Below are 27,529 nucleotides of genomic sequence, written 5' to 3'. Positions count from 1 at the left end.
GGACGCTGAGGTTGAAGGTGACTAAGTGAATTATACCATTCTTCCGGTGGTTCTGAATGCATTATTGATTAGTAAGCAGAAATGACTACTAGCATAAATGGCAGTTGAGGATTTTCTTCCTCTCTTTTACCTTGTGTCGTTTTGGCAGGAGAAGTGAAGGACAATTTTCAAGCCTCTCCAAGCTTCATGATAAATAATTGCTGGATAAATTAGTATCCTTGTCTAGATGACAGCAAAACAAGGGGTCAGATCTGGCTGCCCTGATTTTGCTTTCCCTGTGCAGCCCACTGGCGGCAGTGTCCTTCCTTTTGGTTCTGGTCCCAGTTCCTCCCTTGCTGTCTGTAACTGTGGGTGAGTCATGGCAACCTTGCTGCCCTCCTTTTTCCAATTGTAAAAGAGAGATGAGTTGCCACCAGATGTCTTAAAGTGCCTTGGACTTCTGGAATGGAAGACCCTCTGGAAGCAGGAAGCATTGTTGTTGAGGTAAATGGGCTCTTTGCATGATAACTAACTCATCTTCCCCTCTCCCCTCAACCAGATTTCCTGCTGAGGTAAGGAATGTGGAGTGGGTTTTTTGTTTTTCTCTTCAGCTTTCAGTTCCTTTTGTGTATGTCTGGCCTTGTAAATGTGGTGAATAAATGCTATAATTATAACCCTTTTTGACAGCTCTGTAATTTAATTGTAATTCACTCTGAGCATCTTTTTAAGACAATGATGTGTACTGAAGATGCAGCTGTTCCAATCTCATCTGCTAAACTGACAGGAATTGTTGGAATCATTGTCCTAGCAACTGTGGGAACTTTCAGTCTATTCGAGGCCAAATACAGGAATATACTCTGTGTGGGGGAGTTCTGTGTGTGTGACCTCTTTCTGTACCCTGGTTTGGCAAAAGTAGCAGTGTGATATTTACAGAGAAGCATGATTTAAAATTGGCCTTTGCATAAATATGTAAATTACATATTCTAAAGTGGAGAAACTCTTGGATTTATTTTCTGCAGTAAGCTAAGCTATATACCTCTGTTAACATTCAGAGGTATTCCCTCTGGCAACCTGAAGTTGATTCCTGCCAGCACTGGCAGGTGTTCATTGGAAACCCACTGATCCTCACACGTTGTTATTATTTCTTAGGGCTGGCATAACAAAGTACCACAGACTGGATGGATTAAATAACAGAAATTGATTGTTTTGTTCTTTGTGTTCTGGAGGCTAGAAGTCCAAAATCAAGGTGTTGGCAGGTTTGATTCCTTCTGAGTGCTGTGAGAGAGAATGTTTATTCCTCTCTCGCAGCTTCTGGTAGCTTCAGGTGTTCCTTGGCTTGTACATGATGTTCTCTCTGTGTCTTCACATCGTCTTCCCTCGTCTTCCCTCTATGTGTGTCTCTGTACAAATCTCCCCTTTTTATAAGGACATCAGTCATGGACTAGGACCCACCCTAAAGACCTCATTTTAACTTGATTGCTTCTGTAAAGATCCTGTCTCCAAATAAGGTCACATTCTGAGGCACTGGGGGTTAGGACTCTTAACAAATCTTTTCTGGAGGGGACTCCATTCAACTCATAACAGATGTCTACTTGAATATGCAGAAATTTTCTTCTTATAATAGCTACAAATAATTTGTGCCCTAAAAGACTTTTGGATGATTGCAGGAAGACTCTCACAAGAATTATTTGTTTTATAGTGATATGGTTCCTTTTATTTATTTTGGGCTGTAACATGGAGCATTTAAATCTACCATCTTTCTGATATTTGGCCAAGTAGTTGCAGTGGAGCCTGGGCTGACTTTTGACCTTCACTGGCCTGAATACAACTGACTGAATACAAGATGTTGTGAAAGAATTGATAATAGCAGGTCACCTCAGAACCTTCTAACTGGTAGGTGACCTGAAGATGAGTTCTTCTAGTTGAATCTGAACCCCAGTTCTTGACCCCAGTTCTTCTCTTCCCCACCACTTCTACGCCCTGTTATAAGAGGAGTTTGAATATAATTCGGGAAGATGTTTCTAGTATCAGGAAATTCCTCCATTTGAAGATTCTGGTGGGCTCAATCACAGTTTGTTATGAAACAGAAATTTGAATATAATATCTAAGATTAAGGAAATAAAATGGAAGGAATGAAGATAGCTTGATGTGATAGAAATAACAGTGAACCGGATATTAGGGAAACAGACTCTGGTCAAGATTCTGCAATTAACTAACGTGACCTTGGACAAGTAAATTCACCTTTCTGTTTACTGACTGTACGGTGTGGGCATTAGATCATTAGGTGACCTTCCAACTTAAAGTCCTGTGATTCCAGAGTCACTGCTACACAAGAAGAGACAGTAATGATTTAGGTCAGTGCCCAAATGTTGTGCTTGGGGAAGTCTTAAAAGGTGTTGGATCAGAGACTCAACATAATCTGTGAAAACATGAATGATTATCAGGTGCACTGAGGCTTACACTGCAAGGAGGTAAAATGAGGAAACGAATTGGGGAAACTCAGTTGTAAGAAATATGAGAAAGGAGACCAAACGATTTATTTGAGCGAAGGAAAGAAAAGGAGGAGTAGAAGCTCTCAGAAACCCACCCATGGCTATGGTAGGCAGGCACCTACCTGCTCCCCCCTCTCCTCCAGTACCTTGATCAGTAGCCACACCTGTATCTTTATTACCGCTCAGGTGTATTTCTGAAGCCAAATATTTACTTTCCCCATAATCTCAAATATCCTGAACATGCAAGAAAAAAGTAATCAGATCACAGGCTCCCTTTTCTTCCTAGGAGATCAGCACAGGAGTCTAATTAGGAGGACTTGTGATTTCTAGTCTCCGCTCTTGTGACCAACTTTTGGCTCTCCATAAACAAGCTCTTTGAACTTCACTCCTCTCCCTGAGTAATGAGATGGTAGGGTTTTAGTTGGTTTATGCCAAAGGGAAACTTGCCCTTATTTGAAGGAGTTGGATAGCCTGCTGGAGCCTTTTGGAGGAAGGGCACAAGCCTCACTGCAGTTCTTGATGTGCTGTGTGAATAATACAGGATGTTGATTTCAGGACCATCTGCAATGAGGACAAGCCAATAAATTCATTTTAATGGCCTAGTAATTTTTTTGCAAGCCTGTCTTTTGATTTTTTTTTTTTTTTTTGAATTTTGTTCTTTGAGCTGAGAACTCTTGGAGAAGGAGTTTGGTTGGCTGTAAGGCATGATTATTCATTTATTAAATATCGACTAGAAGAAATAATAGTTACGGAATGCAGTGACACACACTATATTAGAGGGTTGAACAAAGGACTCTGGGAGCCTAGTGGAAGGGGGGAGATGAGTGCAAGGGGAACACGGTCCCTGAGAGTCCTGCTTGGAGGAAGTGAGGGCAGGCTTCCTAGATGTAGCATTTTAGTTAGGTCTCAAAGGAGGGGTAGAGAGTAAACACTCACTAGATGGAGAAGTGAAAGGAAGTTCCAGGCAGATGGATAACCATGGCAAAGAAGAAAGTGCTTGATGTATTCAGAATGCAGCCAGTAATCCAGCATGCTTGAGTTTGAGGGTTTGTAGTAAGAAGAGACGGGGCAAACCCCTGGAAAAGGAGTAGATTAAGGCTAGATTATGAAAGATGTCAATGTTGTGCCATGCTAGGGAGCTAAACTTGACCCTGTGGGGTAAGAGAGACACTGAAAGTTTTAAAACATGATCAGATCTGCAGTCTAGGAAGATCATTCTGACAGCCACATGGAGTATGGATTGAAAGGCCCAAAACCATGGTCAGGAAAATGAATTTGGAAACTATTGCAATAGCACATTGAGAAAAGCAAGACCCATTTCCTTGGTTCAGGTGCTTCTTTCCTCTTGCCTGCTGTTAACCTCTTCAGGAGCTTCTACTCAGGAGCATTTATTATGGTCGTTACAAGGTTAAGAGCTGCTGCGCTTTTTTTTGAAGTTCATTGTGTTTTTAAATCTTTCTTTAATTTAATTTTTAAACAGGTAATGCATTTACATATATCAAAAATACCAAAGTTTAAAAGGTATAAAGTGAACTCTTCTTCCCACCCCATTTCTCATGTCAATTTCCCCCTCTCCATGGTACCACTGTTTTTAGTTTTATGTGAATCTCACCAGAGATTTTTTCATGTATATATAAGAAGAGACTAATCTATATTGTTTCACCGCTTATAACAAATATGTATGTCAGGCACACAGTGCTTGCTGTTTTCACTGGAGTTCTGCACTCTGAGTGTCCTGTAGAGTCTCCCACAGTCTGGATTTTGCTGATTGCATCCCTGCAGTGGAGTTTATATGTTCCTCTGTCCTCTGTGTTTTTTGTAAATTGGTAGTTGGATCAAAGCACTGTCAGATTTAGATTAGATTTTTTCCCAAGACTGTTTCATAGGTGGTGTGCTCTTCCAGCTAGGGGCAGACAATACCAGGTTGTCTCTTTTTCTGTGGCTTCTAGTACTTTTATGGCTTCATCTTTAACATTTTAATATTTGCCCCACTTGGAGTTTTTCTTGGTGTATGGTGTGAGTATGCTTACAAATTTATCTTTTTCCAATTGGCTATCCAGTAATTCCAACATTTATGGAATGATCAATCTTCCCCCACTGATTCTTTTTAATCTGAATGTTTTTATTCATTTTATTTTTATTTATTTTTGATAAGCATCTTTTTTTTCTTATTATCTATTTTATACATATTAGTGTATATATGTCAATCCCAATCGCCCAATTCATCCTACCACCACCACCACTCCCCGCCACTTTTCCCCCTTGGTGTCCATACATTTGTTCTCTACATCTGTGTCTCAATTTCTGCCCTGAAAACTGGTTCATCTGTACCATTTTTCTGGGTTGCACATATATGCGTTAATATACGATATTTGTTTTTCTCTTTCTGACTTACTTCACTCTGTATGACAGTCTCTGGATCCATCCACGTCTCTACAAATGACCTAATTTCATTCCTTTTTATGGCTGAGTAATATTCCATGGTATATATGTACCACCTCTTCTTTATCCATTCGTCTGTCAATGGGCATTTAGGTTGCTTCCATGACATGGCTATTGTAAATAGTGCTGCAATGAACATTGGGATTCATGTGTCTTTTTGAATTATGGTTTTCTCAGGGCATATGCCCAGTAGTGGGATCGCTAGGTCATATGGTAATTCTATTTTTAGATTTTTAAGGAACCTCCATACTGTTCTCCATAGTGGCTGTATCAATTTACATTCCCACCAACAGTGCAAGAGGGTTCCCTTTTCTCCACACCCTCTCCAGCATTTGTTGTTTGTAGATTTTCTGATGATGCCCATTCGAACTGGTGTGAGGTGATACCTCATTGTAGTTTTGATTTGCATTTCTCTAATAATTAGTGATGTTGAGCAGCTTTTCATGTGTTTCTTCCCCATCTGTATGTCTTCTTTGGAGAAATGTCTACTTAGGTCTTTGGCGCATTTTTTGATGGGGTTGTTTGTTTCTTTAATATTGAGCTGCCTGAGCTGTTTATATATTTTGGAGATTAATCCTTTGTCGGTTGATTTGTTTGCAAATATTTTCTCCCACTCTGAGGGTTGTCTTTTCATCTTGTTTATGGTTTCTTTGCTGTGCAAAAGCTTTTAAGTTTCATTAGGTCCCATTTGTTTATTTCTGTTTTTATTTCCATTACTCTAGGAGGTGGATCAAAAAAGATCTTGCTGTGATTTATGTCAAAGGGTGTTCTTCCTGTGTTTTCCTCTAAGAGTTTTATAGTGTCCGATCTTACATTTAGGTCTCTAATCCATTTTGAGTTTATTTTTGTGTATGGTGTTAGGGAGTGTTCTAATTTCATTCTTTTACATGTAGCTATCCAGTTTTCCCAGCACCACTTACTGAAAAGACTGTCTTTTCTCCACTTTATAGCTTTGCCTCCTTTGTCATAGATTAGTTGACCATAGGTGTGTGCGTTTATCTCTGTGCTTTCTATCTTGTTCCATTGATCCATATTTCTGTTTTTGTACCAGTACCATATTGTCTTGATTACTGTAGCTTTGTAGTATAGTCTGAAGTCAGGGAGTCTGATTCCTCCAGTTCCACTTTTTTCCCTCCAGACTGCTTTGGCTATTGGGGTCTTTTGTGTCTCCCTACAAATTTTAAGATTTTTTGTTCCAGTTCTGTAAAAAATGCCACTGGTAATTTGATAGGGATTGCATTGAATCTGTAGATTGCTTTGGGTAGTATAGTCATTTTCACAGTGTTGGTTCTTCCCATCCAAGAACATGGTATATCTCTCCATCTGTTGGTATCATCTTTAATTTCTTTCATCAGTGTCTTATAGTTTTCTGCATACAGGTCTTTTGTCTCCCTAGGTAGGTTTATTCCTAGGTATTTTATTCTTTTTGTTGCAATGGTAAATAGGAGTGTTTCCTTAATTTCTCTTTCAGATTTTTCATCATCAGTATACAGGAATGCAGGAGATTTCTGTGCATTAATTTTGTATCCTGCTACTTTACCAAATTCATTGATTATCTCTACCAGTTTTCTGATGGCATTTTTAGGATTCTCTATGTATAGCATCATGGCATCTGCAAACAGTGACAGTTTTACTTCTTCTTTTCCAATTTGTATTCCTCTTATTTCTTTTTGTTCTCTGATTGCCGTGGCTAGGACTTCCAAAACTATGTTGAATAAGAGTGGTGAAATTGGACATCCCTGTCTTGTTCCTGATCTTAGAGGAAATGCTTTCAGTTTTTCACCATTGAGAATGACGTTTGCTGTGGGTTTGTCGTATATGGCCTTTATTATGTTGAGGTAGGTTCCCTCTATGCCCACTTTCTGGAGAGCTTTTATCATAAATAAGTGTTGAATTTTGTCAAAAGCTTTCTCTGCATCTATTGTGATGATCGTATGGTTTTTATTCTTCAATTTGTTAATATGGTTTATCACTTTGATTGATTTGCGTATATTGAAGAATCCTTGCATCCCTGGGATACATCCCACTTGGTCATGGTGTATGATCCTTTTAATGTGTTGTTGGATTCTGTTTGCTAGTATTTTGTTGAGGATTTTTGCATCTATATTCATCAGTGATATTGGTCTTTAATTTTCTTTTTTTGTAGTATCTTTGTCTGGTTTTGGTATCAGGGTGATGGTGGCCTCATAGAATGAGTTTGGGAGTGTTCCTTCCTCTGCAACTTTTTGGAAGAGTTTGAAAACGATGGGTGTTAGCTCTTCTCTAAATGTTTGATAGAATTCACCTGTGAGGTCATCTGATCCTGGACTTTTGTTTGTTGGAAGATTTTTAATCACAGTTTCCATTTCATTACTTGTGATTGGTCTGTTCATATTTTCTATTTCTTCCTGTTTCAGTCTTGGAAGATTATACCTTTCTAAGAATTTGTCCATTTCTTCCAGGTTCTCCATTTTATTGGCATAGAGTTGCTTGTAGTAGTCTTTTAGGATGCTTTGTATTTCTGTGGTGTCTGTTGTAACTTCTCCTTTTTCATTTCTAATTTTATTGATTTGAGTCCCCTCCCTCTTTTTCTTGATGAGTCTGGCTAATGGTTTATCAATTTTGTTTATCTTCTTAAAGAACCAGCTTTTAGTTTTATTGATCTTTGCTGTGTTTTCTTTGTTTCTATTTCATTTATTTCTGCTCTGATCTTTATGATTTCTTTCCTTCTGCTAACTTTGGGTTTTGTGTGTTCTTCTTTCTCTAGTTCCTTTAGGTGTAACGTTAGATTGTTTATTTGAGATTTTTCTTGTTTCTTGAGGTAGGCTTGTGCAGCTATAAACTTCCTTCTTAGAACTGCTTTTGCTGCATCTCGTAGGTTTTGGATCATCGTGGTTTCATTGTCATTTGTCTCTAGGTATTTTTTGATTTCCTCTTTGATTTCTTCAGTGATCTCTTGAATATTTAGTAACATATTGTTTAGCCTCCATATATTTGTGTTTTTTACGTTTTTTTCCCCGTAATTGATTTCTAATCTCATAGCGTTGTGGTCAGAAAAGATGCTTGATATGATTTCAGTTTTCTTAAATTTACTGAGACTTGATTTGTGACCCAAGATGTGATCTAGCCTGTAGAATGTTCCGTGTGCACTTGAGAAGAAAGTGTAATCTGCTGTTTTTGGTTGGAATGTCCTATAAATATCAATTAAATCTATCTGGTCTATTGTGTCATTTAAAGCTTGTGTTTCCTTATTAATTTTCTGCCTGGATGTTCTGTCAATGGTGTAAGTGAGGTGTTAAAGTCCCCCACTATTATTGTGTTACTATCAATTTCCTCTTTTATAGCTGTTAGCAGTTGCCTTATTTTTTGAGGTGCACCTATGTTGGGTGCATATATATTTATAATTGTTATATCTTCTTCTTGGATTGATCCCTTGATCATTATGTAGTGTCCTTCCTTGTCTCTTTTAACATTCTTTATTTTAAAGTCTATTTTATCTGATATGAGTATTGCTACTCCAGCTTTCTTTTGATTTCCATTTGCATGGAATATCTTTTTCCATCCCCTCACTTTCAGTCTGTGTGAGTTCCTAGGTCTGAAGTGGGTCTCTTGTAGACAGCATGTATATGGATCTTGTTTTTGTATCCATTCAGCAAGCCTGTGTCTCTTGGTTGGAGCATCTAATCCATTCACGTATAAGGTAATTATCGATATGTATGTTCCTATGACCGTGTTCTTAATTGTTTTGGGTTTGTTTTTGTAGGTCCTTTTCTTCTCTTGTGTTTCCCTCTTAGAGAAGTTCCTTTAGCATTTGTAGAGCTGGTTTGGTGATGCTGAATTCTCTTAGCTTTTGCTTGTCTGTAAAACTTTTGATTTCTCCATCGTATCTGAATGAGATCCTTGCTGGGTAGAGTAATCTTGGTTGTAGGTTCTTCCCTTTCATCACTTGAAGTATATCATGCCACTCCCTTCTGGCTTGTAGTGTTTCTGCTGAGAAATCAGCTGTTAACGTTATGGGAGTTCCCTTGTGTGTTATTTGTTGTTTTTCCATTGCTACTTTCAATAATTTTTCTTTGTCTTTAATGTTTGCCAATTTGATTAGTATGTGTCTTGGCCTGTTTCTCCTTGGGTTTATCCTGTATGGGACTCTGCGCTTCCTGGACTTGGGCGGCTATTTCCTTTCCCACGTTAGGGAAGTTTTCGACTATAATCTCTTCAAATATTTTCTCGGGTCCTTTCTCTCTCTCTTCTCCTTCTGGGACCCCTGTAATGTGAATGTTGTTGCGTTTAATGTTGTCCCAGAGGTCTCTTAGGCTGTCTTCATTTCTTTTCATTCTTTTTCTTTTTTCTGTTCCACAGCAGTGAATTCCACCATTCAGTCTTCCAGGTCACTTATCTGTTCTTCTGCCTCAGTTATTCTACTATTGATTCCTTCTAGTATATTTTTCATTTCAGTTATTGTATTATTCATCTCTGTTTGTTCTTTAATTCTTCTAGGTCTTTGTTAAACATTTGTTGCATCTTCTCAATCTTTGCCTCCATTCTTTTTCTGAGGTCCTTGATCATCTTCGCTATCATTATTCTGAATTCTTTTTCTGGTAGTTTGCCTATCTTCACTTAGTTGTTTTATCTGGCCTTTTATCTTGTTCCTTCATCTGGTACATAGCCCTCTGCATTTTCATCTTATCTATCTTTCTGGGAATGTGGTTTTTGTTCCACAGGCTGCAGGATTGTTGTTCTTGCTTCTGCTATCTGCCCTCTGGTGGATGAGTCTATCTCAGAGGCTTGTGCAAGTTTCCTGATGGGAGGCACTGATGGTGGGTAGAGCTGGCTGTTGCTCTGGTGGGCAGAGCTCAGTAAAACTTTAATCTGCTTGACTGCTGATGGGTGGGGATGGGTTCCCTGCCTGTTGGTTGTTTGGCCTGAGGTAACCCAACACTGGAGCCTACCCAGGCTGTTTGGTGGGGCTAATGGTGGACTCTGGGGGGGCTCACGCCAAGGAGTACTTCCCAGAACTTCTGCTGCCAGTGTCCTTGTCCTCACAGTGAGACAGAGCCACCCCCCGCCTCTGCAGGAGACCCTCCAACACTAGCAGGTAGGTCTGGTTCAGTCTCCCCTGGAGTCACTACTCCTTCCCCTGGGTCCCAATGTGCACACTACTTTGTGTGTGCCCTCCAAGAGTGGAGTCTCTGTTTCCCCCAGTCCTGTCGAAGTCCTGTAATCAAATCCCGCTAGCCTTTAAAGTCTGATTCTCTAGGAATTCCTCCTCCTGTTGCCGGACCCCCCGGTTGGGAAGCCTGATGTGGGGCTCAGAACCTTCACTCCAGTGGGTCGACTTCTGTGGTATAAGTGTTCTCCAGTTTGTGAGTCACCCACTCAGCAGTTATGGGATTTGATTTTATTGTGACTGCGCCCCTGCTACCATCTCATTGTGGCTTCTCCTTTGTCTTTGGATGTGGGGTGTCTTTGGTTAGTTCCAGCGTCTGTCAATGATTGTTCAGCAGTTAGTTGTGATTCTGGTGTTCTTGCAAGAGGGAGTGAGCACATGTCCTTCTCCGCCATCTTGAACCAATCTTTCCCCACTGATTTAAGATGACACTTCTATCATATATTAAATTCCCAAATGTATTTGGGTCTATTTTCTGGGTTTCTATTCTGTTCCATTTATCTATCTGTGTATTCATGCAATAGTTTCATACAGTCTTAGTTATTGAGGGTATATAAAACATCTTGATATCTGGTAGAGCTAGTTTCCCTTTGTTACTCTTCTTTTTCAGAGCTTTGCTCATTATTCTTTTTTATAGGAATTGCCTTTGACTTCTTTTAGGTTAATTTAAGGAAAATAATGTCTTCATGATGTCAGGTTTTCCTGCCCACGAGCATGGTATGCCTTTCCATTTGATCACTTGTCTGTCCCTTAGAAGTGTCCTGAAGTTTTCTTCATACAATCCCTTCAAATTCTTATTAAGTTTATTCCTAGGTATTTTGTTGTTTTGGCTGTTGTTATAATTAAGGACTTTTCATCTGTTATATCTTCTCTTTGCTGTTTATGAAGCCATTGATCCATACGCCATCAGACTTAGAAATTCTCTTCTATTTTAGTACTTTTTCAGTTGACTTTCTTTGGTTTTTCATCATATCGTCTGTAAATAGTATAGTTTAACTTACTCTATTCCAGTCTTTTATTCATCTAATTCCTTTTTATTGTGTTGGCTAACTCTTTCACTTACTTAATCCTGGTTCACACCTGTTTTCTCCTCAGCTGCTAGTACTATTTTACTGCATAGTTGCTTTGGCTTAAATCCAACTTTTCCAGCACTACCTGGCAGCAGGTGACACAACTCCCTCCTTTGCCCTGGAGCTGGGTGCCAGGTGTGATCAACTGGTATCAGATCTAGGGAGAGTTGGGTGTTCTCTCAACACTGTAATTTTTGAATAGAGATCTTGATTGAATCTTACCCTTCTATGTATTACTCTTTTTTTTAAATTAATTTATTTATTATTTTTGGCTGTGTTGGGTCTTTGTTGCCACGCGTGGGCTTTCTCTAGTTGTGGTGAGCAGGGGCTACTCTTTGTTGCAGTATGCGGGCTTCTCATTGCAATGGCTTCTCTTGTTGTGGAACACGGACTCTAGGCACGCGTGCTTCAATAGTTGTGGCATGCAGGCTCAGTAGTTGTGGCTTGTGGGTTCTTGAGCGCAGGTTCAGTAGTTGTGGCGCATGGGCTTAGGTACTCTGTGGCATGTGGGACCTTCCCAGACCAGGGCTCGAACCCGTGTCCCCTGCATTGGCAGGCAGATTCTTAACCACTGCGCCACCAGGGAAGCCCATCTATGTATTACCCCTTTTTACATTTTACTGGAGTATAGTTGATTTACAATGTTGTGTCATCTCAGGTGGACATGTATATTACCCTTTTTTACATTTTATTGGAGTATAGTTGTTTACAATGTTGTGTCAGTCTCAGGTGGACGTGTGTGTTACTCTTTTTGATCCTCTTTTCTTTCACTTCCATTTCCCTCTGCCTCCCTGGAAACTTTTCTTCTTACCTCTCTTGTTTTTATTTTTCTCTTCTCTCTCTTCCATTTTTCTCTTTTCCTGGTTCCCCCTTATTCCTTGTATTATATTTGATTTTGAGTCTTGGGGTTGTTAAATTCTTTTTATAAAGAAATAATCTTATAGCTGGACTAGCCATGCTTTATTAGGTAGAAATATTTAGGACTCTCTTTTAGCTCATCGTTATGAAACTGAGGCAGGAATGACAGGTTAGAGCAGCAGGAGCCTCATTTTGGAGTCTCCCTAATGTCTCTTGGACCTTTAGGAGGTAATTCAAGGTCAGAACATTAGTTGTAAAACAACTCTTTGAGATATTCCAGTGTAATACAGAGAAATCTCCATTTTAAGATAGAATTTATTCTTGGAAACCACATCTTAAAGCTCTTGTTGTGAGGCAAAATCCTGACCATGAAAAGCAAGTATTCTGACTGTTCATGAACTTTCTTCTTATCCATTTAGACATTGTTCACTGTCATCAGAAAATATAATAACTGTGTGTGGGGGGCCCTAAAAGGATATTTGACTTTATCAGATAGCATTGAAAGAGCAAAATAGCAAAAGGTGAAATGGGGCCTTCTTATCCACATACAATCTTATATGAGAACATTGGGCTTTCTACCAAGGATGGAATCTTATGTTTCATAAAGGCAGAAATTATGTCTTAATTATCTTTGAATTTAAAACCGTGAGGAGCCATATTGTAAATATTTGATGATTTGGTGAACTTGACTGATGGCTATGGTTTGAATGTTTATGTGCCCCCAGAATTCCTTTGTTGAAATCCTAATGCCCAGTGTGATGGTATTAGGAGGTGTGGGGCCTTTGGGAAGTGGTCAGTCATGAAGGCAGAGCCTTCCTGAATGGGATTAGAGCCTTCATGGAAGATACTCCAGAGAGCTCCCTGGCCCCTTTGCCACGTGACGATATAAAAGTCTGCAGCCCCGAAGAGGGCCCTCACCTGAGCCTGCTGGCACCTTCATCTCAGACTTCCAGCCTCTAGAACTGTGAGAATCAAATTTCTGTTGTTTATAAGCCCCCCAACCCAGTCTGTGGTACTTTGTTATAGCAGCCCAAAAGGACTAAGACACAGACCATCCCAATAGATAGGCAGTGTTTTTATTAATCTAGGAATTTCGGCATGAGATCGGTGGTTGACTTAAATCACCTTCCAATCCCGGCATCCAGGGCAGGATGACTTCTGAGAATAAGGGAAGGAGAAAAGCAGATACAAGAACTTATAAAATCAATTTTCTCAGCTCTTTGTGTTAGCTCAATTAACTGCCCTTCCTTGGTGGTCCCAGAGGCCTACAATGTAACAGATTTCATTATGACGAGTCTGAGTCAGCAAAAAGAGGTTAAATTATGTTTTCTATAGGCTGTTGCTAAGACTTTAAAATTCCATTAAAAGTAGTAAACATAATATGAGGGTATACTTCTGTTAACTCAAAAAATATGCTACTTCCTTATGGTCAGATAAAGCAAGTTGTTGCTCTGACTCCTTCTACTGACTATTGCATGAACAACTCATTCTTTGTCTACCCTAAGGTTTCATATGAACATGAGCATTAGGGAATAATTATAGTTAGACACAGTGCACACGTGCTAGAAAACTTCAGATCCAAGACCCAAGAGTGGGAAGAATAACCTCAGCTTCACAAATAGGTAAAGTAAGACAGAGTGGTCGAGTGATGGGGTCATAGACCAGAGCAACGGATCATAAGGAAGGAAACTTTCTGGCCTTTCTGAATCTACTGACAGCTTCTGGGTCTCCCTTGTCAAAAATTGCTATGTGATCTCCTTATAAAAAGCAGAACCAGATTTTACAGCAGAGGTCGGCAAGCTTCTGTACAGGGCCAGATGGCAAATATTTTAAGCTCTGCTGCACCTCCTCAGCTCAATCCTCATAGTGTAAAAGTAGCCATAGACGGTGCTTAAACAAACAGGTGTGTCTATGTTCCAATAAAATTTTATTTACAAAAACAAGTGTGGGCTGGACCTTGTTTTAGAGAATGGATTTTTTTTTTTATTGAAGTATGGTTGATTTACAGCGTTGTTCCAATCTCTGCTGTACAGCAGAGTGACTCAGTTATACACATATAGACACTCCTTTTTTATATTCTTTTCCATTATGGTTTATCACAGGATGTTGAATATAGTTCCCTGTGCTGTACATTAGGATTTTGTTGTTTACCCATTCTAAATGTAATCGTTTGCATCTACCAACCCCAAACTCCCAGGCCATCCCTCTCCCTCTCCCCCTCCTCCTTGGTAACCACAAGTCTGTTTAGAGAATTACGTGGATTCTTGGAGTGAGTGCTACTTCCCATGATCAGCAGCAGGTGCGTTATATATCATACAAACTGTCCGACAGAAGGTAACTATTTTATGGCACAGAGCCCACCAATGTTCTACCTTGTCACCTTCTCTCTTTCCCTTTTTCTGTCTTCCTCTCCTTCTGTGTCTTTTAGGAGCTACTTAACCTCCACCCATAGTTCAGTCCTGGCCCAGTATTGAAGCTAATTTTCTTTCTTAAGCAGAAAATGTGTAAGGAGCATCAAGTCAGCCCTGCTACTTGTTCTGCTTTCACTGTGTACTTAGTTTCAGGGCTTGGATCTCTACCTTGGAGGCTTCCTGGTACCTCAGTTCCTCTAAGACTGAAATTCTAACTTATCCTCCTAACCCCAGTCATGGCAGTGACTATGTCCTTACACAACACTAGACACTTCGTTGAAACAAAACCAAAATAATCAACTTTTGTTATTGAGTGTCTACCCTGTGCTAGACACTGGTACATGTCCATGAATCAAAGCATGTGATACCTCCCTTTACTGCCAAAGGATTTGGTCTTTAGCAGAAACAAGACTTCGACATGTTAAACAATTTAATATAAAATAATTTAACTAATATGGTGTAACAAATAATTTAATAACTGTGGTTTACTACTAATTATACTGAATATAATGAAATGCTAAAATATGCATTTCAGACGTGAATTCCTTTTGGTGGAAGATTATCTCTACCAGACACTTGTGCTGAGCCTTGAAAGCCACGTAGAGTTTGGTGAAATGAAGAAGGGAGGACATTCCAGGGAGGGTATTGTTACGAGCAAGCAGCTAGAGTGTATTGGAGGGGAGTGGGAGAGAAGGTTAGCCAGGGCAAGGCACCGGGTGGGGAGGAACTGGAAAGCCACCCTGAGGCTGAGGAGTTTATCAAGAGGGCAATAGGGAACATTTGATGGTGTTTAATGTAGTTTAGTGGAAAGTTAGTTTTTATTAAAGAATGATGGACTAAAAACCAGAAGTTCAAGGTTCCTATTTCAATGCTGCCACTTACTAACTCAGAGACCTTGAAGTCATTACTTGCAGTCCTTGAGCCTAAGTTTCCTTATCTGTCAAATGGCAAGTACACAGAGATGTCATGAGGGTGAAATGAAAAAATAGATGGGAGAAGTGTTTTGAACGTCGTAACATTCTCTACAAATGCCAGACACTGCAATGATATTAGGACAGTGGTGATCCAGGAAGAGTGCACGTGTAGGTATGAGCCACTGGGATTTGTAATGAACGAGACATAGGAGACAAGCTTGTTTCAGTAGCACGTGAATCACTGAAGAGAACCTGTATTGTGCTGTGTATGGATTACCAATGGAGAAGTAACACAAACACAATTTTAAGAATCCACGGTAAGACTTCATTGAACATATACCCTGATACTTCTTTGCCGATGCAAATGCCACCTCATGATCATCATTATAAGCTTCAATTCTAAAAGTACTATATGCTATCTTCTAAATAAAGGGAAGCTTGCCCTTTCATAAACTCGGTTAGGGGAAGGCACATACCAGAATTCAGGAGCCCATTTTCGTCCCCATTGCTTCCGTTGATGTCTCTGCTCTGCACTTTCTCTCTAGTTGTGTTATTCCATCTCTCCAGTACTCAGTTCCTTTATTGATGGAAAAACAACTAACAGGATAGATCTTGGAGCAAGTATAGTAATATTTTTATAGCAATACAAATATCTTTTGAAAAAAAAGAAAGACATGCCTTCGTGTTTGCCCCTGCACTGTGGGCCTTACTGCTTATTATTTCTTTGTGTTTTTTATCTTTAAAACTTGAAAATAGTCCACTTCCCTTCCCATCTGTTCACCACATTAATGGCTCTGGGACGGAAGGAGTTTCTTCAATATATATAGGTCGTCTTCCTGCTGTTGATTTTAAGTCCATTTCATAACCCCAGCTGCTTTATTGTTTAAATTGTTAATCTTCCTCTTATTATGAGCACGTTAGGTATGGAGACTGAAAGGATCCTTAGTTCCTTTATAAAAAGTATGCGTAGGCTTTTTCTGTATATAATTCACCTTGGGTGGTGATCTGGCCTTTTCTAGTTGAATAGCTGATTAAAAAAGATGTTCTAAGCACTGCGGCCTGTCTGTGCTGGCCTGGATCGGAGACACGGAGGTGTAAGGCATTGCTCCTGCAATTTGGAGAGTGTAGAGTCCGCTTGAAACGCAATGGTGTGTTGGAAAAGATTAGACTCCAAGTCAGAAGATCTGCAGCTATCTTGCTTTATGGCCTTGTTTCAGCTTTTTCTAGAAAATGAATGGATTGAATTGGATCAGTGGTTTCAAACAGCCTCTCTCAAAGATTCTTGACACCTAAGACTGTAAGGAACGGCACCAAAAACGGAGGAGAGCTTAAACAAGCTTTATTTGGGAACGCTCCCGGGCGAGGTTCACTGGTCCGAGAGAAAGGGGCCAGAGAAGTCGCGCCTGGGTGCGGGCGCGAACAAAATTTATAGGGGTGGACACAGGGGAGGCGCTTGCTGTGTGAAACAGCTCCCTGTTTTGGTAATCTTTCGGGTGTTGTGGCAATGTCAGGTGTCGGTTGCATCAGCCTTAGAGCCGTTGGTTCCGCCCCTCGGGGAGCGGTCGGTTGCATCAGCCTCAGAGCCGTTGGTTCCGCCCCTCGGGGAGCGGGAAGACCGGGGCCGAGTGGAAAGTCCCGGGTCTGTTTCCTGAGCAGGTGGAAAGTCCCGGGGTGATGCTACTCGTGGGTCCGGCTGCATCAGCCACCCTGGCGGGGGTTCCGTCTGACTCCCTGGGCCCTTCCCCGGACCTGCTGGCCTTACAAAGACCATCTACCTTAGCGTGCTAAATAAGCAGGGTGGGCTCTGGCTCCCAAGACTTCTTCCAAGTGCTCCAAGTCTCTCACTTTTATACATTAGGTTTCCATGTAAATTTTCAAATGAAGTCTTGCAGAGATAAAAGTATTTGAAAGCATCTCTTCCAATTCTGATTTTTTGTGAGCCTATGCCTTTGCAACAAAATATAAGAACATATGTAAGCACATGCTAAGCGTGTGACATAGAATTCTCCATCAGTCATTCAACTTTCACTAGGCTCCTTGCAGATTGGGGAATATCGTAGCTTCTGAACACCACACTATCTTCAGTTAGGTATTCTATGGATTCGGATCAAAACGTATGTGTAATTTTATATGGCTGGTAGTCCTAGAAATACAGAAGAGTAGAAAAATATTGCTAATAGATCATCTACTTAATAAAGACAGTCATTCTTACATTGCTGATTTATTTTCCTTCCAGGTTGTTTTCCTGTATACCATGATATTTTAACATAGTTTTGAGTATATATACACACACAGTTTTATATCCTGGCTTTTTATTTCATCTTAGAGCAGAGATGTTTTCCTAAGGGCTGCAAGGCAAAAGCCAGTATATGACAAACACGTAGCGCAATGCCTGGCCAACAGGAGGTGCTCAGAAAATAGTAACTAATCAAGTTATTTGTTAAGTTAATCCCAAGCAAATGTAAAAGTTATATTTCTGCCTGTTCTGTGATAGTAGAAGCTCCTGTTGCCTGTTTTCTAAAGCTGAATATATGCACACTGTAGGATCTAGCAGCTCCACGCGTAGTGAATATCCAATAGAAATGCATACTTATATCACCAAAAGACAAGGTTTGGAATGTTGCAGGAGCAATACTAATCATAGCCCTAAACTATTGGGTTGGCCATAAAGTTCGTTTAGTTAGTGAATACATTGTTCAATCAAGTTCTTCATGAAAATGAAAAATGTGTCTTTTATTCTTACTTAAAACGGAATGAACTTTTTGGCCAACCCAGTAGAAATGACCCAGCAGCCTATCAACATATGTTGAGGTAGATCTGTGGATTCACACAAGGAATACAAAACAGCAATGATAATGCACAATCCACAACTAGACACAAAAGAGTGCCTGCCACGTGATTCCATTTAAAAGTTCCGGGAAGAACTAATCTGTGCTGTTAGAAGCCAGTTTAGGGAGCATGGGGAGGGCTTCTGGGTGCTGGCACTGTTTGATTTCTTGATTTAGGGGCTGGTTACATGGTTGTAACAGTTTGCAAAAGCTAATCAAACTGTACGCTTAAGACATATGAGCTTTCCATATGTATATTACATATAAAATTTTGAAAGACCTTCTGTAGTTTTCTAAATTATAGGTCATCCAATATAATAGTAAATCACTGTTAAGTACTTTAAGGATTTAATCATATTTCACTTAAAAAGGTAGAATGGAATCTCTTATGCATCTATTGATTAAGGTACCCCTTGGATGTACTCTGATGTCACTATAGTTCCCTGTTATAGCACTTGTCACACTATATTATAATTGTCTATTTTTCTTTTCTCCACAGCAGATTTTAAGTTTTGAGGGGTCAGGAACATTGTCTAGCTTGATCACTATTATATCCTCAGCAGCTGATGGGACTCAAGCACTTGTTGAGAGGATAGAATGAATAGTCCCCACGAGGAGGATCTGTAAATAGGAGCACCGTCCTGGGCTCTTGGTAGTCATTATACTGTTTTATTTATGATGTTCCGCAAAGTTGATGCCCTTAGCCTGATTTTTCTTTTTTTTTTTTTTTTTTTTTTTTTTTTTGCGGTACACAGGCCTCTCACTGTTGTGGCCTCTCCTGTTGCGGAGCACAGGCTCCAGACGCGCAGACTCAGCGGCCATGGTTCATGGGCCTAGCCGTTTCGCGGCATGTGGGATCTTCCCTGACCGGGGCACGAACCCGTGTCCCCTGCATTGGTAGGCGGACTCTCAACCACTGTGCCACCAGGGAAGCCCCCTTATCCTGATTTTGCACACGTTTTATATGGGAGAAAACTGATGATAAAGGATTGTGCTCTAAATCACTTAAAAATAGTGCTGCAAGAACCACAGTTGGAATCATATCAGACCAACACTCCATCCTGTCCTTTGATAATCTTTTATGTTTTGAGTCAGATCATCCACTAATTACATATAACGGGATTCCATAATCTGCCTTTATACTGGTAGTGTATAATTTGTATGGTCCCTATGTCAGTTAATTTAAAATCTGAATAAAAATATATAGGAAAAAGGAAAAAAGACAAATATATTCTATATACAGCATGGGAAAAACAGTGAATAATAATATTGCATGCTGGGATTATAAGACCGACAGCGGCATCTCATAAGCGACCCTGTCACGCCTCTGCATTAAGATACAGAAAGGACAACAGCAACATATGTAACCACGTTGTATGGTAAGATGATAAAGTGCCAAATTATTCAATACAAATAAAAATATATAATATAGTACTAATTGTGTGCTATACAAATTTGGTGCAAAAAGAGCTAGAAGAAGGAGTGAAAATGGCTAATAAGCAAATAAACAATAAAAAATTCAAACTCATTAATAGATAAGTAATTGTATATCAAAAGGAGAGTGAACATTTTCATCTACAAATCAGCAGCTTGTTTGTATGGGTAAATTATGGTATGGAATAGATAACTACAAACCCACTTAACCATTGGCATCATTCTGGAATAAAATTTGCCATTGTATAAAAAGTATTAAAATATGGCTATTCTTTGACCCAGCAATTTAGTTTTTCAGACTTTACATTCAAGCAGCTATACAATTGGTCACCCAATGATTAATTCACTAAAAAACATTTATTGAATATATACTATGCATCATAAAGGAATACTAACGGTGAATAATGCTATTTATGGCAGTTATGATAAACTTATAAACATGGAGAAAAATGAAAACAATCCATCTCCAACAGCAGAGATATATGTAACCCTCCCCCTTCCTGCCCCTTTCCTCCATTCCCATTCCTGTTCCCCCACCACCCACCAGGCAACCACTAATCTGCTTTCTGTCACATTATATTAGTTTACAGTTTTTAGAATTTTACACAATGGAATCATACAGTATGTTTGTTCTCCTTTTTGTCTAGCTTATTAACTCAGGATAAGTATTTTGAGCAACTCAGATTCATCTGTGTTATAGCATGTATAAATGGTTCATTCCTTTTCATTGCCAAGTAGTATTCCATTGTCTGGATATGTCACAGTTTGTTTATCCATTCGTCTGTTGATAGGCATTTAGGTCGTTTCCCGTTTGCGGCTGCTATGAATGAACATTCTAGTATAAGTCTTTCTTTTCTCTTGGGTATGTTTTCATTTCTCCTGGGGAAATTCCCAGGAGTGAAATGGCTGATCGTTTGGTAGATGTGTGCTTAACTTTTTAAGAAACTGCCAAAGTGTTTTCCAGAGTTGTATTCCCACTAGCAGTATATGAGTTACAGTTCCCCCACATCCTTGCCAACAATTGGTATATTCAGTCCTTTTAATTTTAGCTAATGTAATAGTGGTATCTCACTGTAGCTTAAAATATGCATTTCTGTAGTAACTAATTTTGTTGAACTTTTCATGTGCTTAGTTGCCATTTTATATCTATTTTGGTGAAATGTCTGTTCAAATGTTTCCCCATGTTTTCATTGGGTAACTGGTGTTCTTGTTACTTAGTTGCAAGAAATTTTTATATAGTTTGGACTCAAGTTCTTTATCAGATATATGATGTGTACATATTTGCTCCCAGTCTGTGGCTTATCATTTTATTCTCTTAACTGTGTCTTTTGAAGAACAGTTTTTAGTTTTGATGAAGTCCAGTTTATGAGTTTGTTATAGATCATGCTTTTGATGTCAAGTCTAAGACATCTTGGCTTAATCCAAGTTCTCAAAAGTTTTCTCCTCTGTTTTCCTGTAGAAGTTTTATAGTTTTAGGTTGTATAGTTGGGTCTATATTACATTTTTGGTTCATTTTTGTATATGGTGTGAGAGTGAGTCAAATTTCTTTTTTCACATATGAATATCCAAGTTTCTGGCGTCATATGTTGAAAAGACTAACATTTCTTCACTAAATTGCCTTTATACCTTTGTCAAAAATCAGTTGACAATGTATATGAGGGTTGGACTCTGTTCTATTTATTTTTTTGTTTATCTTTTATTTCTTTGTTTTTGCCAGTACCACACTATCTTGCTAACTGCATCTTTATGACTTGAAATCAGGCAGTGTTATTTCTCCCATTTTATTCATGTTCTAGATCCTTTGCCATTCCATATGAATTTTAGAATCAGTCAGTTTCAACAAAAAAACCCCGAAGAGAATTTGATTGGGATCATGTTGAATTTGTGGGTCAATCTGGGGAGGAATTGACAATAATACTGAGTCTTCCAATTCGTGGCTATGGTACATCTCACCAATTATGTAGGTCATCTTTAATTTCTCTTATCAGTGTTTTGTATTTTCTCCATGTACAGGCCTTTTGTCAGATTTCACATCTTTTGTCAGATTTATTCTAAGTATGTTATATTTTACAAATGGTATTGTTTTCATAATTTTAATTTCTAATTGTTTATTGTCACATAGAAATACAGTCAATTTTTTATATATTGATCTTGTATGCTGCAATCTTGCTGCTCATTTACTAGTTCCGGTAACTTATTTGTAGATTCCATAATTTTTATGTTTTATTGAGATATAATTCACATACTATAAAGTTCACTCTTTTAAACTATACAATTCAGTGTTTCTTAGCACATTCAAAATGTCATGCAGTGATCACCACTATCAATTTTAGAACATCTTCATCTCCCAAAGAACAAACCGATACCCTTTAGCAGTCACTCCCCATTTCCTCCCCTCCCGATCGCCCCTGGCAATCACTGATCTGTTTTCTGTCCCTCTACTTTTTGTCTTTTCTAGAATGTCATATAATTGTGATTATACAATATGTGGCCTTTTGTTACTGGCATCTTTCATGTAACATAATGTTTTCAAGATTCATCTATATTGTAGCATGAATAAGTACTTAATTCCTTTTTATGGCTAAATAATATTGCATTGTATGGAAATCTGTCACATTTTGTTTATTCATTCATCAATTGTTGGACATTTGGATTGTTTCTACTTTTAAACTATTATCCATAATGCTGCTGTGAGCATTTGTATACAAGTTTTTGTGTGGTGATTCTACCAATTTTAAACTCAGTTTGCTACAAATAAAGTATTAATTTTGTAGAAAGGGAAAATTGTAGGACAAAAAACTTAGAAAAGATGTGATCATGGTGAGACAGTATTGTCACTAAAGGTTTAATTAAGGATACAGGGCTAGAAATGGGCCGTATAGGATGGGTGAGGTTATATAAAAATGTGGAATGGGGGAGTGGGGGAGTGAGGTTATTTCAAATGATAGGAAAGCATGAGGAAAGGAAAACAGAATGATGAGAGTGAAGGTTTGGTGCCAGGAAGTGGTAGAAAATAAAGATTATAAGCAGATCAAGGACAAATGATGCAGGGTCTTAAATGCCAAGAAGAGGTGTATGAATGGGCACTAGGAAGCACTATAGGTCTTTAATCCAATGAGTAATATAAAAATGTGATGTTTTAGGGCTGTTTATCTGTAGCAGCCTGTAGAATGTATTATAGTGTGGAGAGTTTGTGAGAGGAATACCAGCAAGGAGGCAATTGTAGCATATTCATAAAGTGACTGATGAAAGTGGAAAGAAAGGAATAAATACAAGTAACGCTGCCGTACATGTGGTAGATGTGCAACCTCAATGACTTTTTTTTAAGAAATAGAAAAACCCATCCTACAGGCTCTGTGGGATCTCAAGAGACTACTCTGAATAGCCAAAACAATCTTGAAAAAGAACAAAGTTGGAGGTCTCATACTTTCTGATTTCCAAACTTACTGCAAAGTTACAGTAATCAAAATGGTGTGGTCCTGGCATAAAGACAGACATATAGAGCAATAGAATAGGATGGAGGGATTTCCCTGGTGGTCTGGTGGTTAAGCATCCATGCTTCCATTGCAGGGCACACAGGTTCAATCCCTGGTCAGGGAACTAGATCCCACAAGCCACACAGCATGGCCAAAAAAAAAAAAAACGGATGGAGAGCCCAGAAGTAAACCCTCGCATATATGGTCAAAGGATTTTTAACCGTGGTGCCGAGTCCATTCAATGGAGAAAGGACAGTCTTTGATGTTGGGAAAATATGTGCAAAAAATGAAGGCTTCTCACTATTGACAGAAGAATGGATAAACAAAATGTGGGATATACATACAGTACTATATTATTTAGTCTCTAAAAGGAAGGAAATGCTGACACATGCTACAATGTGAATGAACCTTGAAAACATAGTGTTAAGTGAAAGAAGACACTCACAAAAGGACAAATACTGTATGATTCCACTTACATGATATACCTAGAGTTTTCAAACTCTTAAAGACAGAAAGAATGGTGGTTGCCAGGGCCTAGGGGTAGGGGAATAGGGAGTTATTTAATGGGTACAGAGTTTCAGTTTGGGATGATGAAACAGTTCTGAAGATGGTTGGTGGTGATGGTTGCACAACAGTGTAAATGTGCTTAATGACACTGAACTGTATACTAAGAAATGGTTAAAATGGTAAATATTATGTTATGTATATTTTACTACAATAAAAAAGAATAGATGTGCAATAAATGTTTATTGAATGAATAAATGGTTAAAAAGTCAACAGGTTTGATAGGGTGAAGGAAAGGCAGGGGCAAAGGTGACTACAACATTTCAAGCACTAGTGGTGCCATTGACAGAGCTGGGAAATGGTGGGGATGTTGATTGATTTGGTTTTGCATGACATCATTGTATATAACACAACAAGTGGAAAAGTTTTGGTGGACAGTTCGAACTTAGGTGGAAGATTAAGGCTGAAAATACAGACTTAGAAATTACCATGGCAGTACTGTTAAAGCCAGGGGAGCTTTCTGATTTTTCCCAAGCATTAATAAGGAATTAAGCACATACTGCCCTTGCTCCACCCTCTGATCTTATTCAAGGGTAGCGTCCTATTGTGTTTCAGATCATTGTTTTCAACTTTTGCTGTTTTCAACAATTCGTTGACATTTGTAGACTTAGGATAAAATTGACTTTTTTTTTTTTTTTTTTTTGCGTTACGCGGGCCTCTCACTGTTGTGGCCTCTCCCGTTGCGGAGCACAGGCTCCAGACGCGCAGGCTCAGCGGCCATGACTCACAGGCGCAGCCGCTCCGCGGCATGTGGGATCTTCCCGGACCGGGGCACGAACCCGTGTCCCCTGCATCGGCAGGCGGACTCTCAACCACTGCGCCACCAGGGAAGCCCAAAATTGACTTTTAAGGTGATTTCGTACTGTGGATTTTAAAATAATTAAAGTGCCTCGCCCTATTTTCATTTGATAGATAAAAACGCAAGATTATGTGTTTGAAAAGATACAGTGGGATTGGGGGAAGAATTATAAAATCTCTTACTAACTCATACCTGACCAGATGCCATAAAACAATAAATCTTAGGGTATTTGTCAAGTCAAGGCTTTCATCAAAAGCAGATAAGATATCTAAGCTGGAGCTGCCTGGATTTGCATAAACCACTAAAGGATTCTGTTTAGGAACAGTGAAAAATTATAGAACTTAGAAACTTGCACTTTATGAGATGTCTGTGGAAAGCTTATTTTGAAGGTTATTTTTATTCCCTTGGAGGAACAAGAAATAGATTAGCATGCTTTGTAGTGCTATAGACTCATTAAATACCAACTCACATCCCTGTCAGTAAAGCTAAGTTCACTGAGGAATGGAATTGCTCTCTTTTGAACGAAGGTATCAGACAAACCACTCATCTAGAACTCATAATCACACAAGTATACAGTCTCCCTGAACAGTGACAGCAAACTATTAACTGAAGGTCATACTTCAGGTGCTCAGTGTAGAAAGGACAATCCTGTCCAGATGAATCTATTCAACCATTCCCGTACCCACTAATGCTAATCATTAACAGTGTATTTAGCTTTTAAAACAAAGGTGTAAGCAACTATAAAGGAAAAGGTTGATAGATTTGACCATAAAAAATCTGACCATATTATAACGTTTGCACTACAAAATATGCCATGAAAACAGTTGAAAAGCAAACAGGCAAAATATTTGCAACATATGACAAGTGGTTTATATCTTAGATATATAAAAAAGTGCATAGCACTGAGACTGTTTTCTACCCATTACAGAGAGAGATAGAGAGAGAGAGAGAGAGAGAGAGAGAGGTAGTTAGTTGCTGGTGAGGGTGCAGGGAAATATGCTTTAATATCTTTGTATGAATAAATAACTTAAAAAGAGCCACGCATGAGCCACTGATGAATATGATTAATCTAGATTTTTACACCTAAGGTCCATTTATTTGCACATAAGTTCCTGTAAAAAAAACTGGTAAGAAAAATGGACCTTAGGCACAAATAATTTGATTAATTATAATTTTTGATCCATGACTCACTGTCTTGTCAGCAAATGCAGCTTCACATCATCACTTTTTTGGTGACTGCTTAGTAATTGATCATATGAGTATAAAGTAATATATTTAATCACTTGCCTATTGCTGAACATTTTAGATGGCTTCAAAATATTTAATTTTCTAAATAATGCTATGGAGCTATTTTTGTATATTTTCCAAGTATTTTCTTAGCGTAAATTCCTAGAACTGAAATTGCTAGGTTAAAAGATACCTATATCTATACATCTGTATGTATATAGATAGACTGATGCATAAATACAGATGTATAAATTATATCGATATCTTTAAATGCAGCAATATATATTATGATATATTCTGATATATTAACATATATATAATATATAATGTTCTAGTTATCTAGTAATATATAACAAACTACTGCAGGACTCTATATTTGTGTGTATATATATATATATATATATATGAATATAGATATCTTTTAACCCAGCAGTATATATAATGTTTTAGTTATCTAGTGCTATATAACAAACTACCCAAAACTTAGTACTTCAAACAGTATTTATTTTACTCATGAATCTGCAGTCTGGACAGGGCTCAGTTAGGATGGCCTATTTCTGTTCCATTTGACATTGGCCAGGGAGGCTGGAATCTTCTGAAGGCTTTCACTCACCTGTGTGGTACTAGGCAGGGAAGAGTTCAATAGCTGGGGGCTGGAACAGCTGGTACTCCCCAGACATTTTTCTCCATCTGTATGTGGTCTTTTTAGCATGTCAGCTTTAGGGTAGCTAGGCTTCTCACATGGCAGCTTTGGGCTCCAAAGGCTTGTGTCCCAGTAGAGCACTGGTAGAAGCAATGTGGCCTTTTCTAACTTGACCTTGGAATCCTGCAGCATCATTTCCATTGTACAGGCCCATGAAGGTTGCGGAGGGCACATAGACTCACACCTTTCAGCGGAGGGGCATTAGCACCACATTGTCAGAAGAGCATAATGGGATGATGGGCTATATTGGTGTGGCCATCTTTGGAAAATATAATCTGCTACATATGTTTTTAAGATTTTTTATACACAGTGCCAAACAGCCACTTCAAATATTGTACAGTGTTGAAAACTATTTTTTTTGAAAAAGGAAATGCTAAACAAGGGTATTATTATTTTCATCTTTGCCAATCTGATCAGCAGAGAAGATGTCTCATTTTTTTAATTTACTTTTTTGGTTACTGTTGGCCATTTTTATTTATCTTGTGAGCTGCCTGTTCTCACAGTTTCCAGAAATAATAAGATAGTCATAATATCTTATTATAAGTTTAATTTTAAATTCAAGTCCCAGAGGGCAGTTTCTTCAAACCCCTTCCTTTCACTGATAGGGAAACTGAGTCACAAAGAGCCCCAAGGTCAGAGTTCCATGAACTCAATGTAAAGCTTATGACAGGTAATTCAGCACTTCGAACCGATACTAAACACTGGATGGGTGTGGCTTTGATGGAAAATAAGCCACTATGTGGAATGGGTTGAAGATAATGTCTTGGTAGAAATTTTGTGAAAAGGAACCCTGTCTCTATAAAGAGGATCCTAACTATATAATATCTCTTAGAAAAGGTTTCAGTACTACTCCAGAGTACATCCCCAACAAAAGAATATGTGGTTAACAGATGCCTTTTTGCTTCCGCTTCCTCAACAATGAGTCAAGCACTGTGTTGGGTCCTGGATACACCATGGTTTGTAAAACCCACTCTCTGCCCTTAGGAGCTTTTCCTCTGCCAGTAGCAATGGATAAGAAACAAAGAGTCACAAAAACAAATATCAAATTGTAAGTTGCCATGAATGTCCTGAAGGAAAAGTGCAGGGTGCATGAAACACCAAGTAGGGGGTCTATTGAAATGCTATTGAGGTAGTGACACTTCAGCTGAAACCTGAAAGAAGTGTAGGAATACCGAGGCAGCGGGAG

The sequence above is a fragment of the Grampus griseus genome, assembly GCF_964374135.1.
Source record: "Grampus griseus genome assembly, chromosome: 4".
NCBI lineage: Eukaryota > Metazoa > Chordata > Mammalia > Artiodactyla > Delphinidae > Grampus > Grampus griseus.
This window is presented reverse-complemented; position numbering follows the sequence as displayed.